The following is a 17,025-nucleotide window of genomic DNA, read 5'->3' on the forward strand; positions in this document are numbered from 1 at the left end:
TCAGATCACATTTCATTATCTTTTATGGTAATGCTTAGGCCATATATCATATTCTCTAATAAATCTTAGCTTTGCCAGCCCAGCAGAGTATCATAATGTTACCTTTCAAAGTACTGCTTTCAGCAGTGGATACATAAGGCTGCATCTTTCACAGGTTTTTTGGGTTTTTTTTCAGTTTATCAAAATGAAACATGACATCGACTGTAAATGATATTCCCATTTGGTGCTTAATGATACATCTGCTTCCTCTCATCCACAAATTCCGATGGTTTGCTAAACAGATATTTTGTTTAGTGACAACCTGTATGCCAAACTGAGGGTTCATTATCTTCAGCCTATCAGCAATGGAAACTGATGCAATTATGAGTTGGGACAATGAGTTAAAATTGCTCAGGTATTGCAACAAAAAAAAAAAAAAATGGCTTGCAAATACTGGATTTAACACGATGCTGACATCCAGAAAAAAAGATTAGCTTTAAAACTTTGGGTACCATCAAGCACTGCTATCGTTTTCCAATATAACAGTTTAAAAAAAAAAAAAAAAAAAAGCGCTCTGCCAAAAATAACCTGACCAAGAAGCAACCATTATTGGCATAGAAAATATGAGAGAGAACATAATAATATCTTTCCATTAGCTTCTGGTGTACTTGAACAGCCATGTGGCACATTGAGAATTTCATGGGATTTGGGGGCAATAGAGCATAAAAATCCTGTTGCTGCAGCCCCAATCTGTGCCCTGTTCCACAGAGTCCCTGGGCTGGTATCACTCTCTGCTGTCCAATGGGCACCAGGCAGGGCTCAGCATCCAACATTTTAGGCAATACTTTCCAAGATTTTTGACAGGCAGAACATGCAATTTACAGTAGACCTACAGCAAGATGTACTTTTTGCAAGTTAAGCTAAAAAGGACTAAATACAGTTCATTAATTTCTGTCTAAAATAACTTTATATCTCATATTTTTGTTTTTCTCTTTGACTCTATAATTTTTCAAGGAAATTTTCTGAACTTTGATAAAATCAGTGGAGTTAATCAAGGAGTTAAATATACATGGTTTTATTGTCAGAAATACTCAATAAAAACCCCCCTACATTTATTTTGCTATGGTATCGTGACAGTACATCAATAATAAAGAAAAAAGCTCCACTTTCATCACTGGCTTTTGGCCAGGCTGGTGTGTGGGAAGTGGGCACAGCCTCCTTTGTCCATTCCACTGGCTCTGGAGGTCATCCTAGGGAGCAGATGGCTCTCTAGCCATCACTCACAAACCTCACTCACACACCTCTCTGACAATGCATTTAGCTGTTACAGGCTGACCATGATCCCAAGCATCCCAGGGACGTCGCCTTGTCAAAATAAAGCTGAATTCTGGATGACACTCCAAATATTAGGATATCTGAGGTGCTACTGGAGGAAGGCAGAAAGTTTATTTAATGTGAGCCTTTCACCTGAATTTCCAACCATTGCCATGCTGACACTTGGTTAAATGAAGGAAAAAAATCATTATTATTTATCTTACCTATCACTCAGTACATTTCCTCCTTAGAAAGCAGATAGGTCAAGAGTCACACCCTTAGAACAATGTTTGGCGCCTGTTCCAATGAAGAAAGTACCAATCCATTTTTTTGAAAGATTGTTTGATACTTAAAGAGAAATCAATCATTTTTAAAATATTACATCTTTTAAGTGAAAACTCTATGGCCACTTGAGAACCCTGTATCTATACCCTTATCCAGTCTCTAGCTCTGCTAAATTCTCTTTCTGCCAGGATGGTCTCTTCCTTCCTGGCACCCCAGGAAGGCCGGGAATGAGGTGGTCATGATGAGTGCAGCACATTTTCTACACATCCCATCCTAGACTGGGGACTGAAAGATGTATCCTCTCTCCTCTCCCACCCAGGCCACCAAAATGCTGCTCATTTCCCTGTGCTGTGGCTGCCTGTGTCTCCACTGTGACACCAGTGCTTTAGCTGCCACCTGCCCGAATGCCATCCCTCAGCCCTCTGCCACCACTCCAGCCCCACTGCTGTGTGCCAGGCCACAGAGATGCTTCTTGGAGCTCAGTCACCATGCTAACGTTGCCTTCATTTTCCACCTGCTGTTCTCCAAACTGGTTTTACTTCTATCCCCCCAGTTCAGCTGGCAAATGAAGGAAAAAAGGAATAAAAACATCCATTACCTCAGATTTCCCACGTAACTCCAGTTCTTTGCTCCATTCTCAGGCCCATCCTGGGACTGCGTGAAAACCTCTGCAGTTATTAGTGGAAATTCACTTCACAGGGACAAAAATCTCCAACTCAGCAGCAGAAACTACATTAAAAAGAGTTTGTCTGTGTAAAGCTCTTGATGAAAGGAAAATGTGACAGCCAAATTGCCTTCTCTCCTCTGTGTTCCTACTTGGCCTGGCACAGACTTCAGGAGGTGAATGGAAGGGCTCCCATTGATGTCAGTAGGCTAGAGATCCAGACCTTGACGTCTGTGCTTTGAGGTTCAAGAGAGCAAAAGGAGCACCTTTGTACTGCCTCTATCTAGGTAATTTTAATTGTGGCAGTGGAGTGAAACAGCATCTGTACCTAAAGGATAGAAAAGAGAATGTTAAAAAGGGGCTGAGAAGTGCTGCAAGACAGGAGGAACTGCTTGTCAGTGAAAATAACGAGACTAGGAAGTGTGTTTGGCATGGTTTTTAGAGAATGTTTAAAGAGCTGCTGGCTCTTCTCTGTGTAAGCGTGGTGTTGATTTTAGCTAATGAGTCCAGTGGACATGTATGTCCTTCCTCACTGAGATGGAGACATTTGCTCCTCCCCAGCTCTCCTCCTCGTTGGCCAGCAGCTTCTGCTGGACACAGCTCCCAACCTCCCTGCTCCCGAGAGCAGGACCTGATCACCATCCATCTGCCAGACACATCTTTCCTCCTCTGAAAGACCTCTCCTGCCTTCTCCATACTGAGAGGTTCCTAGGGATGCAAGGCAATTTCCCTCTTTCCGTCTCCTACAGCAATTGCCCCACATAAATTATCTGCAGGACCAGCCTGAACATGCTGCATATATCCCAGACAATACAGGGGGCACATGCCTAGAGGATTAGCAAGGGCTTCATGCCACAGGGAGCTGCAACTACTGCAATTTTCCCTCAGGGCAGGGGATAGGGGATCCAGTCTATCCTGCTGCTTGATCCTTAAAATAGCCTCTATACTTTCCTGCTCGCAAACTAGTTCAATTTTCTGAAGATTAAATTCTCTCTATGTTAATGATGAAGGAAATCAGCCTTCTTGCAAGACTTTCCTTTAACATCTCCCTCAGCCTCAAAAAAACGTAAGCTTGAGAAGCTGTCTTTTATAGCAGGGATTCCTGTGACTTGGAAATGCTCATACTCTTACTGGTATTACAGGTCACCGCCCTTCTCAGCACTTGCCAGAGCTGAAACACTAAATAGCTTGTAATTTCTGTTTAGAAATTTGTCTGTGCTTGCACCTGTTAGCAACACTAGTGTAGCAAGGAAAGATTAAACATTCAAGCAATTTAGCTTAGTTCCAGTTCATTTTCAATTAACAGGAGAAAATCCTCTGACATAATAGGCTACGTCTGGTTGGAGGTTAGTTTATTTGTCTGACTAAAGTAAGTATTTAGGCTTACAAGTTAAACTCACTAATGTTGTTACGAATGTAGTTTATTAAATAAAAAGCATTCAGGAAAAGCACAGAAAATTAAAACACTGATTTCAAATGTATTTTCCCTTTTCAGGAGGTTTTAAACTCGTAAATACCCTTAAATGAAATCCATACCTGCCATTTCAGGGAATAAATTGTAGTACTGTTTTACAAGGTTTTATTTCCAAACCTCTAACCTTTCTATATGTTCATTTGCTTTACTTAGAGCATAAAACCTGCTATGGACCAGTTCAGCTTGCTTTTTCTGATACCATGACAAGCTGGGAAGGTTTATTCCAATTCCCATTTTCCCTGACCTATTAGGCAAGATGATGTCTTCTGAAGACATCTTCCTGACTTTATAGGAAAGACCAGTCCAAGGAAATTAAGGAGGTTGGCGGGCCACTTTCCATTGAGGTCTAATATTGGGTCATCAAACAAAAGCCAGAAATGAATCACTTCAAAAACTGATGTTAATTTGCTAGGGAAGGCAAAAATTCATCTTCATGTGGCAGATGAAATCAAGCAGTTTCCAAATGTAGAAGATCAGAAAGCATAATAACGACGGAGAGGAGAGAAGTTGCACATGAGGATTTTTGAGTAAAATCTCATATAAATACATGAACTGGAAAATACACATATCTCTGTTTAACTGATTTTTCTCTTAAGGAATCCTTTCCAAATGACCTTTCCCCAAAGCCAAAAGAACTCGGACTGGAACTTCCTGCTTCACCTATTCCCAAGCTGCTAACTTTTATGCTTTTATGTGTTTCTTGTGGTTTTCCCTTTCTTTGAAAATTTATAAAATCATCCTTTAAATTTTTTTCCCATGGAATCATAATGTCTTCTGCAAAAGACAAAAGCCAATGATAGGCACATCACAATGCAGTGAGCTGCATTTAGAAAGGAGCAATGAAAAATGAAAAAAAGGTAAGAAAAAGCAGGAAAAATGCAGAAAGTCCCAGAGCATTTATAAGCTGATACATTTCTGATTTACACATCTGGCAAGAACACTGGCAAGAAGTAATGAGAAAGTTACAGAGGTACGAGGAATCAGCAATGCAGCCGATATTTTGCAACTGCGAGAAAAACAGGAAAAAATCCCATAATTCTCATTCAAGCTGTTTTGACAGAATTAAAATGGAATACCTTCACAAAACAAGAAAGCATCATAGTCACCTTTCCTCCAGCAGTTCTCACTGACCAAGCATTTCCTCTTGCCTGGTGACAGAAGGAAAAACTGCTTATCCATCTCCTCAGAGACACAATATGCTCCAATTCCAGGTCAACCTGTGCTTAGGAAATCAATTGAAATGAGAACGATAGGTATTAGAGATCACTGGGGAGCTAATGATCCTCTTACAGCCCAAAGACACCACAATTATAGCAATCTTTACACAAGACTGAGGGCTGCAGCTCCTGAGCACACATGTGGGGACCCTCCTACGGGGCTGAGCGCTCCCAACAAGCCAAGGCGACACCAGGGAGCTGTGTCAGAGAGAAATGTAGGACAGCCACTCTTCTGGGGTGAAGGCGAGATCTGGTTGGTGCCATGTTTGTGATAAACAGACACATCTTGTTGTCTGGAAGGTATTTTTGTTATTTCTGACTCACCTGTACATTACTTTGGCATCTTTGTACTTTGCCATCCCCACTACAAAATGGAAAGATGAGGAGACAGGAGAATAACCGCTCTGGGACATGGCTGGCTGCATCTTGCCACAAAACCTTGTTGTGGAGGGAAGATTTTCTCCTATAGAAAACTGCTTCTTGGTGGTGGGGTTTCCCATGCACAGCTCCCTTAGTGCCCCAAGACCCAGCCTCTGCCATCACCTCCCCATGCCTGGCCATTTCTCAGACTCTAGTAAGGAAATGCTGAAAAGGTTCAGATATGGAGCTGGCAGCCATAAGTCCCAGTCATGCTCTGCCTGCCAGAAAGCTTCAGAAACCCAAACATACTGAGATTTAAAGGGTTCCCAGTGACAGAAGTTTGATTTCTCTTTCCTTTAGCAAATCTATTTAGTCTTTCTTAGTTGTTCTGGATAGATAAACACCAGTTAGAATCACAGACTTTTGGATTCACACCTGAGTCAGAAACGTTGCTCTGGTTTTCTAATTTTATCCTCTTGTCCTGCTTAGCTTGTTTATCTTCTGTATTCTCCCAGCCCACTTCTGTTTGCTTCGTGATTTGTCTCTTAGCACACTGCTATCCCACCTTCCTAAAAATAAAAACTCTTAATTTTCTTATGGAGTGCTCTGCCACCCACCACTGCAATTTATAAAGAGCTGTCACCACATTCAAGTGCCAATCTTCCTCAGTGAACAAGTGCTATACATCCTTCTGAAACTTCAGATCCTGCACCAGGTCTGACAGACACAGGCTAGGATAAGAACATTTGGAAGTCAAAACTGGATGGATTGGAATCTCTTTCTGGCAGAATCCATACGTCCCTTGGACTGATTTTTCTATCTGTCTGCTGTCCCATAATCCACATTCACCTTTTATACAAGAATTCATCTCTGTTTTGCATCTGCAGAAACAAAGTGCTATAAATAATTTACCACTTCCCTGTTTGCAACTCAGCCTCTTTCTGGAAATTTGTGCTATCAAGAGACATTTATCAGGTGCTTGATATATGTTTTCCTCCTTATTCTCCTTGTTCAGAGTCCGCCTCCTCCCTCCCAAGCAAAACCAAAAAAACAAGTGACATACTTAGTCCAACAGGCGATTTCTATTATCTACTTCAAAGAGAATCTAATATGATTTTGGAGCCTGAATAGTAAGGTGGCCCATTCTTGATGAAAATATTTCACTTGAGTAACTGTTTTACAGAGTTATTCTAAAAGAAATTAGCCAAAGCTTCCTCTCCCTCCCCTCTCCTTCAATGCCCAGATACAGAATCTCAATTTATGCTTTCTTGAAGACCTCCCAGCCTTCAAACCAGAGGACTAAACGGGTAGTTAATAAACTATCTCAATGTTGAAACCACCTCTTTGCTTTAATTACTGACTGAATAAAGAGAAATTTGTAGAAAGAGTTCTCTGCAAATTGGCAATTGCATTTAATAACATTTATTACTCTTTAAATACACAGATCATAGAAACTCTGGTTAAAATTATGGTGTCATACCGCTTTTGTCTCTATTTCTAATATAAGTTAAGGTTTGCACAGTAAGTTATTTTAAGCAATGAGCAGACTCAAGTCAAAGCTGATGCAGTTTGTCTTTCCTAATCAAAAAACCTCGCAAAAAATCCAATGACAATCACCACTGCAAAACCCCAGCACTACGCTTGTGAAAGGAAACCAAATGACTTCTCAGAAAAGAAGATGGGCATCTCGGCAGAACCATTTTAATCTGAAGAGTAGCAAATTGCGTGACTGAGTGATTCGACTCCAAAGCAAAATTTATGCAGTCAGGACTTCTGGAAACAGCTGGGAAATGCTCAGTCCAGAGCCCAACTACTGGGACTGAGGCAGTTTTTCCCCTTAGAGATTCTTTTGAAAAAAACACAAACCACTCCTCAATCTGAGATAGAAATCCTAATTTTTCATTTGTAAGAGGATTTTCTACAATTTTATGATTGGTTTTCTCAACTTTAACCTTGCTGTAGAGAATTTCCATCCTTTGACCTCTGTTATATTTTACACATGGGGTTTTCTTTATTGTAACTTTAAAATATTGAAATTCATGATGAATATTAGAAGAGGAGACTTGAAGTTTCCTTTTACGAAGTAAAAACTTTGAGATAGAAAGTTTCTCTGACTCAACCAGAGCTCTTTTACATGTGAAGAATTTGAGTCTGATATTACTCTCATGCTGGAGAAAGTGTAGCCTTTGAAGTCACTCCATCAAAGTCAAAAACTACACAGCAATAAAGAAAAAAAAGGGCTGTTTATGTCTTTTTGTTTGTTTGTTTCTTGCCTTAATCTGAAAAAAATAATAAAAACCACCTGATTTGTGTTTGTTCTTTGCACATATAAGGCATGACAAATACATTCAAATATGCAGACCAAATACAGTTCTGATAAAAAATTCAGGATTCTTTCCTTTCATTTTCATGGACTGAGTTTCAGCTTTCATTTTGATTTTTTTTTTTTTTTAATCCACATTTTCCAGTGTGGTCCTCTTTATCTGGTTTATTAATATTTCTCATGTCTTGAACAGAAATGACAAGTTCTCTTGCACTTTTGACACTGAGAATCAGAAACATATCTTGAATCAAAGTAAATGAAACACATGAATTTCTTTCCATCCTGTATCTTATGACATAAATGTGAGTCACAGCTTTGAAGCAATCTTGAAATTTGATGCAGAGACTGTAAGAAACACATAAATAAAGGGGGAAAATTAAACTCTGAAGAGGACTGAATTAACAAAAATGAATTAACAATTTTCCAAGAAATTAGATTAAATTAATTTTTACAGAAAGCATTGGCAAGTGCCTTGAAGTGTATAAATACAGTGGTAAAAGTGGAATATTGGTGTTTTACTCTAGGATGTTGATTCACTGGGAAAAAATCAGAGCATTTAAAATCTGAGTGTTTTGGTTTGATTTTTTTTTTAATTGTGTAAAATTAAATTACAATGATTATGTTGAGAAAAACAAGGAGATGAACAAGGCACACATTTTTGCAGGGGCTGAATGTAGCTGTGCCAAATTTTTCTGCACAGAAAGATCATACAAGCAAATTTTCAACTGAGAAAAATCGTTAGAGTGGGCTGCACGGGTCACCATGAACTTTGTTTCTCCTCACTTCGGGTTTGAGGCTCGGGCTGGCCTTTCCTTGCTTTGCTCTGTTATTTCTATGCTCACAGTTAAGCGTGCAGAAAGCACCTGGAATACTTGTCAGTGACTTCTGATGTTTTTGTGGAGGGTTCCCCAAACTTCCACTGGCTGAACCCAAATTTCCTTCCTCATGCTGTCCTGGAGACTTCCCTACCTTGCAGGGCTGGTTTAAGTTTTTAAATGTACCACCAGCAGCAAATTACCCTCAACACGTTGTTTTCAAGGCCTCATGGATGAAGGCATGTGTTTTCATTAACAAAGTGTCTTTCTCTGCAGAAGAGAGGCGTTCCAGGTACCCTGGGAGTTCAAATATGCACTGAGCAAGTGGTTTCCCATGGCCTCTCACACCTTTTGACCCTTATATGATGCCCTTGAGAGCAGCTTTCCCATTTCTGCCATGGCAGAGCACCAGCAAGGACACAAAAGTGCCGGCAGGAAGGTTACTGCAGCTGTACCCAGAGCAGCCAGGGACCTCATTTCATCCGCCTGCACAGCAGGAGAGCTGGCACCAGCCAAACACCAAGTGCCCGGGCTGTGCCTGGACTCAGGGCTGGTTTTGGGACATCAAGAGCAGCTGTGCAGCCAATGTGATGGAGGAAGGGTTGAGAGAGACTTACCCTGATTCAAATAGAAAAAATATTATTCATCTGAACAAACAGTAATTATACTCCTAGAGAAAGCATGGGGAAAAGTATCAGCTACACACCAGCTGTGTGCTCACAAGAAGAGAAGCAATGGAAACTGCGGTAGGCGATGTAATGGTTAAAATCATGAGGCACAAGCCGGTGGGATACCAGTAAGAACATTTACAGTGGACATACCTTCATTTCTGAGGAATCTGTCCCTCCTAAGGGCTCAGCAACACTTTAGAGTGCTTGGCATGCTGACCTAAATCAAACTGACTAGAGAAGTCAATTTGCTTTCATTTGGGTAGGGAGAAAGGACATGTTTTCATATTCCAAATCTCTCTGGGGACCCGAATTATCTTTTCTTCCTTGCAGTCTGAAGAGATATGTGTTCATTTCCTATGCCTGTGCGTGGTTAGTGGGTCCTGGGGGAAGGGAAAAGATGTTCTCCTTGTTGCCTGGCTAGCATTTGAGGAGTCCCCAGGGGTGTTGCACTCCTGTGCATCCTCAGGAGGGCAACTGGTGCTTGCAAGCACGAGCAGATCAGTGAAAAACGCTGTTCAGAGGGAGGGGAGCTCCGTAAATGATCTCTCATCATCACACACAGGACCTAGAGCTGCTTTTGCCAGCAAGATGCAAGCAGCGCGACTTCTGGAAGGCAACAGTCACGAAGCAGCCGTGCTGAAGACAAACACACCAGCCCGGCAATAGGGGTGGTGGCACAGCAGGAGCAGGAGGAAAAGTGCAGGTTTCATTACTTCTTCTAAAGCAATATTTAAAAGAAAAATAAGAGGCAGAAATGTCAAAGAAGTGCCTTTTAGTTATGATAGGCAAAAGGATTGTAGCTATATCAGCATGGAAGGTGTAAAACCTATTTTGCAAAAGTGATTATTAAAAATCTGACTTCATGTACAAAAACGCTAAAAAGCCTCTCCCATTTCAAGATTTTCTAAAAATAAGCTGAGAGGAAGCTTTGTTTAAGAGCATAAGGCTTAAGTGCAATATAATTGAAAGAAGATTTGATTGCTGAGACTATAAATGATAACCAAAACGGAAGAAAATCTAACAATCTTTTAACCCCAAACAGACTTAATAATTTCAAAATGTATCTTCCTACATCACCATTCTGGCCCATCCTCCAGTTCTGATATCAGTGGCATATTTGCAAAGGCTATGGAGGCTTCAGTGAAATTACTCCTCTGATCAAAACAAAGGTTTCCCACCCTTCCCATGTCTTGCTCCATCCATGGTGGTAAACAGACAATATAAATAGGCTGATCCCTTTCACTCTCCTCTCACTGAATAAAATGCAATCAATACCTCATCATCCTTTCTCGTGCACAGCAGCACACAGGTTATTTAGCTTCTAAACACAATTATTGAGAATGTCAGCATCAAAAGAAATGGCAGGATTGTCCTGCACTAATGTGATTCTGGCCCTAATGTGATGGTCTGTGAAAAAAAGTTGCCTCCATCCTTCTGATATCCAAAATGCATCAAAAGCCTTTATCAATTCCTTCCTTTCTGTCCTGCAATTGCTTTCTTCTCTTGTGGGAGCTGAAGAGGCTAAATACTTCTTTAATAATCCCTAACTGAAGACCTCCAACTCTTCCTTCAGCAGCTTGTGTCTGAGAGGATCTCCTGGTGGGATCCACTCAATACATCATTGCCAGAGCTGTGGGGCAAAAGAAAGAGGGATTCTGGGATCACATGCCCCCTCCACTGTGCCCAGAGGAGGTCTGGGGGAGAGGAGGGGATGGAGCTCAGGCTCCTTTTAGAAAGTTTTCTGTGAACTCCTTCCAATGCAGACAAAGTGTTAATATTTGTGGTGTGGGGACTGGCAGCACACAGATAATTGTATGTTCCTGGAAAAAAGAAGCCGCCCCCCCCCCCCCCCCCCCCCCACACACACTTCTGAATGGCTTACTCTTGCCTACACCTCAGTTTTAGAATGAAGAAGGAATTTAACAAGTGCACGCCTGCTTAATTTGATTCAAGCTTTGTTAATGCTGTGAGATTTTCACTAAAGAGCAGCTCTGTTGTGCTCCTCCTTCACCAAGAACACACACTTCTAGTGTTCAGTGCTATTACACTTCCAGGCAGTTCCTGTGTTCTCCAAAACATCTGCAGAACGGGTCAGGTGATCTTGTCCCACTGTGTGAAATATAATGGCAAGATGCACAACTCAGAAGCATAAATCCATGCTCAGAGGACCTCAAAGATTGTGTGATGGCGTTATCATACTCTGCAAAGCTGTTGACAACTGCCAAATACATTTCATTTATATTGAAGTCTGCGAAAAACATAATTAGCACCTCATATTAAAAAGAAAGCAGCATGCTGTTGACAGTAAGCCAGGAAGTTGATAAACACAACTTCCTCAAATTAAATTTTCCTGAAAAACCTAGATGAGCACATAAATTCTAAAGAGGCTGGTGTTAGCAGCTGTGCAGCACAATCACGATGAAGCTCCAAACCCTAACATTATCACTTTCTCTTATAACATATATTTTCAGAAGATTTTTCAAATTATATCAAGCAAATATAGTGTTTTGGGTTGGGGCCCTCTGAGTAAGGGATGGTTTGCTAAAATTAACACCACTTAAACAAGAAGCACATAGCTGCTGACAAACTCTTGTAATTCCGGATTTGGTTGCCATCAGAGTGCACTGCTCAATTCAACATCTGCTGTGACTTTTTGGAGCCGTGTGGAAGTGTAGCTTTTTCAAAATTGAGATTCCCTTAACAGGCACAGCTCATAAATCTGAGAGAAGATGAAGGGACTTAGCCCTACAAATACACCAGAGGGATGACTGTTTTATTTGACTTAGTCCCAAATGTTAGCTCCAGTTATACAAACATAAGGTTATAGTGGGTGCAAGTGCTTTCAGCAGTCACAACCATCCTGGCAGAATGTCACATTTCTTCTAAAACTGAGAGTTAAAAGGACTAAGGGAAACATTAAGAACAGGAATTCCCATTATCATTAATTCCAACAATTCTTGTGGATATCTAGGTATACACCTGATATCATGGTGCAGCTCAGCAGCGATTGCACAGAATTGTCTGTTGGCGGTTTGTGCCGAGGGTGAAGAAATATTTTTCATTTCATGCATCATTTGCAACTCCCTTCAATAATTCAGCAAAGTCAATACGCAGCCTCGATGCAGAGTTAGGAGAAAAAGCCTGAAGCAAACAAAAGTAAATAATGCAGAGAGTGACCAAGCATAGCTAAATCCTTTTCAGCTCTGTTCCCCTCTGCTTCCCTGCCCTTTTGCTACATACTACATGAGAGCATGTAGTTAAGTTCATTGCAGTCACGGAATTTCCTTGACATAAATACATAAGGAACAGGCTCCCCTGTATCCCACAGTGATTTTAAGGGATTTAGTAGTGCCTTTTTTTGCCCCGACCATTCAGGGTTCGGGCTGCTCATTCCCCCATGGCAGAGACCAGAGAGTAGTCTTGGGAGAGCATTTAACCCCCAAGAATAAGAGAGAACTGTCATCCAGACAAGTGTCTTTGCCCTGACCTCTGCTTCTCAAAATGGAGTGAGAGATGTCAGAAGAAAATGGAATAATAGAGAAACCAGGAATCACTGCAGAATGACCCCACAGCCCATGGTCCCCGGTCAAACAGGTCAGGACCAACTTCCACTGGATGACCAAAACCCCAAATTTGATACATATCCTACTTCCCAGGTGTGAAATTCCACCCTCAGGGCCGGGCATGCCATGTAGACATCCTAGAGCAGAACAAAGGGCTGCATCAACAAAGTCAGACTCCTGTGAGACAAAGCACTTCTTTATCCTCTGTGGATTACTTTTTTTTTAAATTCAGGAATGTGACATTAGACCTGCCATAGCATCAAGTACATGGATAAAGTTGTGTGACCTTGACAGCTGGCGTGACTACTGACAAAATTACTAATGCTTCAGATTTAAAAAGGGAGAAAATCATTCCATGAACATGACAAGCAGCTCTAGAAACCCTACAGAACAGACAAGAGGAGAAGTGAATCTGGGATACACACGAGGGTGCGTTTCTATGTGGAAAGGAGAGCAAACTTACTCATTACAACATTCAATTACTAATGGCTTTCTTTCATTCTCATCTTCTTTCCAGACACTGCTGGGACAACAGAAAGGACAGCATTGGTCAACCAGTGCAAGCAAGACGCAGGGCTGGCCTCAGACACTGCTCAAGAAAAGACTCCTGGACGAAAATGCAGGCAGTGATCTGGGGGTTAATTTTGCTCAAAGTTTTATTTTGAAAGAAGTTTTCTTTCCTGCTAAGAATTCAGTTTTTTTTTTTTTTTTTTTTTTTTTTGGCTCCTGCTCAGTTCTCTTGCTTCAGCAGAACACAGCAAAAACATTTCATTTCCTTTCCTGCCTAGTGGGATGCTGAGGAGATGTGATCTCTGAATTGGTATACGTTTCAGCTGGCCCACATTCGCAGCAAAATTTATGACACATGCCAGTGCCTCCAGTAGCTGATTGGATATGGCCAGGGAAATGGAGAAAGCCTCAACTCGCCAAGCTTCAAAAAATGAACTTCGCTTAAATGATGTATTGTTGTTTTGCAGGAAAAAGGAACACCTGGCTTGTACAGTGGGGAAAAAGAACAAAATGCAACATTCATAAAAATGACTGAAAAAGGACTGGAGAATAAGGTTATTTTTGCTTCCACATGAGAACACAAGCCACAAAACAGGGTTTGCAATTATAATCTGGCATATCTGTTGATTTTGTTTGATGTGATTGCATTGGTATGTCCACTAATTCAGTTTTAATCTCCATTAACATCTCCTGCATTTTTCAGAACAAATTCAGACTGTCTGATGCTTCCCATGTCACTTGGAAGAAGTATCAGGAAATTATTATTGCTTTTCTTATGACACTACATAATTACTTCTTCAGATAAAGGAGTCATTTATATTGTATGAGTGAGGTTTTGGATCTGCTTTTCCCACTGTACATTTTCAGTGCAGATGTACTGGCTATTTCCTCAACAAAGCGAGACCAAAACTGAATCAAGGAAGAAAAAATATTTTTACATGTACCTTCAGCACAAAAGATTTGCAAGTATTTTTAGGCAAGTTGGAGTTTAAGATGTTGAGTAAGGAGCACACTATTAATTCAGCTAAGATAGGAGTTAACCTAACTTGTAGCTGGGCAGAGAGAAGCAGAGAGGCATGAGAAGAGAGTGAACGAGAAGAGAGGTAACCCCTTATCTGTTGATCTCCAATCAGAATATCAAATGCAATGTCTGTGTGTGTGTGTATCTGCTGGAAGGACCTGTATTTATGCGTGCATACCCAGAAGAATATGTAAATCAAGGCATACATTTTTAGCAACAGGATATGCTGTGCTACAACATTCACTAATTTGCCTTTTCCTAAATGCTACAGAAAAGCAAATCCTGTGGCGAATTCAGCATGCAAATATAGATGCCATAGCATTCATTAAAGCCAGACCATCTCTTTGCTGGTAAGTAAATAAACACAGCTGACTCTGAGTCCTATTTACATGTAAACTCCTGCATTCTGCACTGAGCAGTAGAAAATTCGATTACTTTTAATGCTTGGTGAGTGTGTCAGGAGATCCTAACACCAACAGGAGTGATGTTCCTGGGAGGGCAGGGGGACCTTATGGCTGTCCATTACAAGCATGTCAATAAAGGGTTCTGGCACAGGATCTACTGCCTGGGAGCATTAATGGAGTTACTGCCTAGAAATCCTAATGGCAAATGAGCAGCTTCACCTAACTGGTCCAGCAGCACCAATACAATCAAAGTACACCCATCTTCACTGGGAAAATGTGATGCCCATTTTGGTCTGTGCTGTTCTTGGAGATAGAATTCGAGCCTTTTTTCTTGGGAAGCAGGATCCATTATGATGTCTATCTTATAAAGAATAATTGCTTGCCAGTAAGTGCTGGTCCTAAAAGAAATATATTCTGAATTGATTATTATTCAACCACCCATCCTTGCAGAGAGCTGGGGAGTTCAGTAATACCTTTCATAACTTTTCAATTAGATTTTGATTTGGGAGCATTTTTGCCTCCTGCCATGGAGGGAATTGTCTGGCAGAGTGCAGTGAGGAGCAGAAAGGAATTGTGAATCCTCCCAACCCACTGCTGTCTGGGGGGCTATGGCAGGCTGTAGTGCCCAACACCATGAGTTTAAAAACTAATAAAATGGTATTTAAAAAAAAAAAAAAAAAAAAAAAAAAAAAAAAAAAGGAAAAAAAGGGAATGAAATAGTGCTGCTAGATGCATGCCATTACATGTATCTTCAAACATTTGGTGCATGGGTTTCTCCACATTCTGGTGCTTGGGAGGACACTCTTGCTGAGATAATTCAGTGAGTGCAAGCATTGCTGCTCTCCTATTTCCCTGGCGACAGTGGAAAGATCTGCTAAGAACAATTCCTGAGACTTCTTTGGGAAATCCTGCTCTGTACATTAGTCTGTATAAACCAGGAGACATCCAAATTCCTGTCAGTCTGAGCTATGGGCCCAGTAATTTTAGGGAATTCCTAAGAATGAGCAAAATATTCCAATGCAGAAACCACAGTCAATTTCAAAATTACTCGCCAACCACAAAATGAAGTAAACTCGGCTGGATAATTTGTTCATAAAATGTAATTCCACTAATTTTACCACTTAATCTCCTGCCTCTCAAAAGGAGTCTGGAAAACTCAGTGCATCAATGTATACATTTTTTGGGGAAGTATTATATGAGGAAAAAAACCCCATCATAACACACCATCAACAATGTTATAAACGCACCTTGAATTTGTATCTCAATAGAGGAAAGGAGATGGTCATATGCAAATTACACAAAAATATAATGACAGTGATTTCTGTGTATTATAGAGAAAACAAGACGCTTTCAAGAGGAAATTGGAAAATAGGATGCCAGACACACTGCTTTCATCAAACCAAAGATGAATTTTTTGACAAAGGCCTGATGGACAGACAAAAAATTAGCCGCTGTTTCATCACAGTAATTACAGCGAAAATTTTTTAAAAAATAGACACTGATAAAAAAAATCAGTACAGTCAAAGAAAATTCCTGACCTGCTGATTCCAAAACAGTAGCCTATTTCAGTCTTTTTCAAACTGCAACATGGTATAGCAGTTTCAAGGCATTTTCAGGATAAAAGCCTGCTTCTTTCACAAGCAATTACAAATATTGCATTACCTTTGGGAGAGAAGGAAAATGAAGGACTACTATTTTACCTTTATTTCTACCTCTGTATTGATTATGACAGCTTTTAAAGCCCATTTCAAATGTGAATAAATTTTCCCAAACGGCCTGATTCCTTCTCACAGTCTCCCTATGGTGTGGACGTGCAAAGGGGTAACACAGTGTGGGAGGCTGGGAAAACACTTTCTGTGCAACCATCTCAGGATGCTCTTTCGCACAGATAAATTGTCCGTGGAGCACCTTTAGAAACAGCTTCCTAACTTAAGCCAGGGTAATTTTCCCTCTGATGTCCTTTATTGGCAATCTCCCAGCCCATCTGCATCGGAAGGCAGTTCTGGCAAGGGAAACACACAGAGCTGCAGGCTGGGCTCCAGGGAAGGCTTCAGCACTCGCTGATACCCAGGGGATGCTGGACCTGGTTTGCCTTCCTCCCTGCTAATTCAGACCTTACTTGTACAAATTCTCTCACGTTCTTCAGAAGAAAACAATTTCTGAGAAAAGTACGTGCAAACCGGCTTTTGACAAAGTCGGTCAGGACGGAGGAGATTTATAAAACGAGCAACAAATAAGAAAGAAATTCTGACTCTCCCATGCCTTTGCCCCTGAGGGGGAGTAACACCACGCTGCCTCCTCCTAAAAGCCACACCTCTGGCAGGGCCTGGCAGCACAGGAGTGTCCCCGAGGAAGGACACAGGCAGCTCACAGGTGAGCGCTGTCTGAGAAGCTGCAGCAGCGCCGGTGGGTGAGGACCCTGAGC

General features: G+C 41.1%; 1 long non-coding RNA gene across 3 annotated transcripts in view; it reads right to left on the reverse strand.

Annotated features, from left to right (window-relative positions):
- Window positions 1–1,517: 1,517 nt before the first annotated feature.
- Window positions 1,518–17,025, reverse strand: part of LOC120755213 (uncharacterized) — a 30,462-nt gene continuing 14,954 nt past the window's right edge. Inside the window, exons 2-4 of one of the 3 annotated variants that reach the window (XR_005701684.2) lie at window positions 2,395–2,570; window positions 2,177–2,307; window positions 1,518–1,590 (exon numbers count right to left, since the gene is read on the reverse strand). This is a non-coding gene — a long non-coding RNA (uncharacterized LOC120755213). Of the gene's footprint in view, window positions 1,591–2,176; window positions 2,571–4,822; window positions 4,934–17,025 lie in introns of all 3 variants that reach the window. The other 2 variants (XR_009208042.1, XR_005701681.2) reach the window with 2 other exon arrangements.

This window comes from Hirundo rustica, chromosome 7, assembly GCF_015227805.2.
Source record: "Hirundo rustica isolate bHirRus1 chromosome 7, bHirRus1.pri.v3, whole genome shotgun sequence".
NCBI lineage: Eukaryota > Metazoa > Chordata > Aves > Passeriformes > Hirundinidae > Hirundo > Hirundo rustica.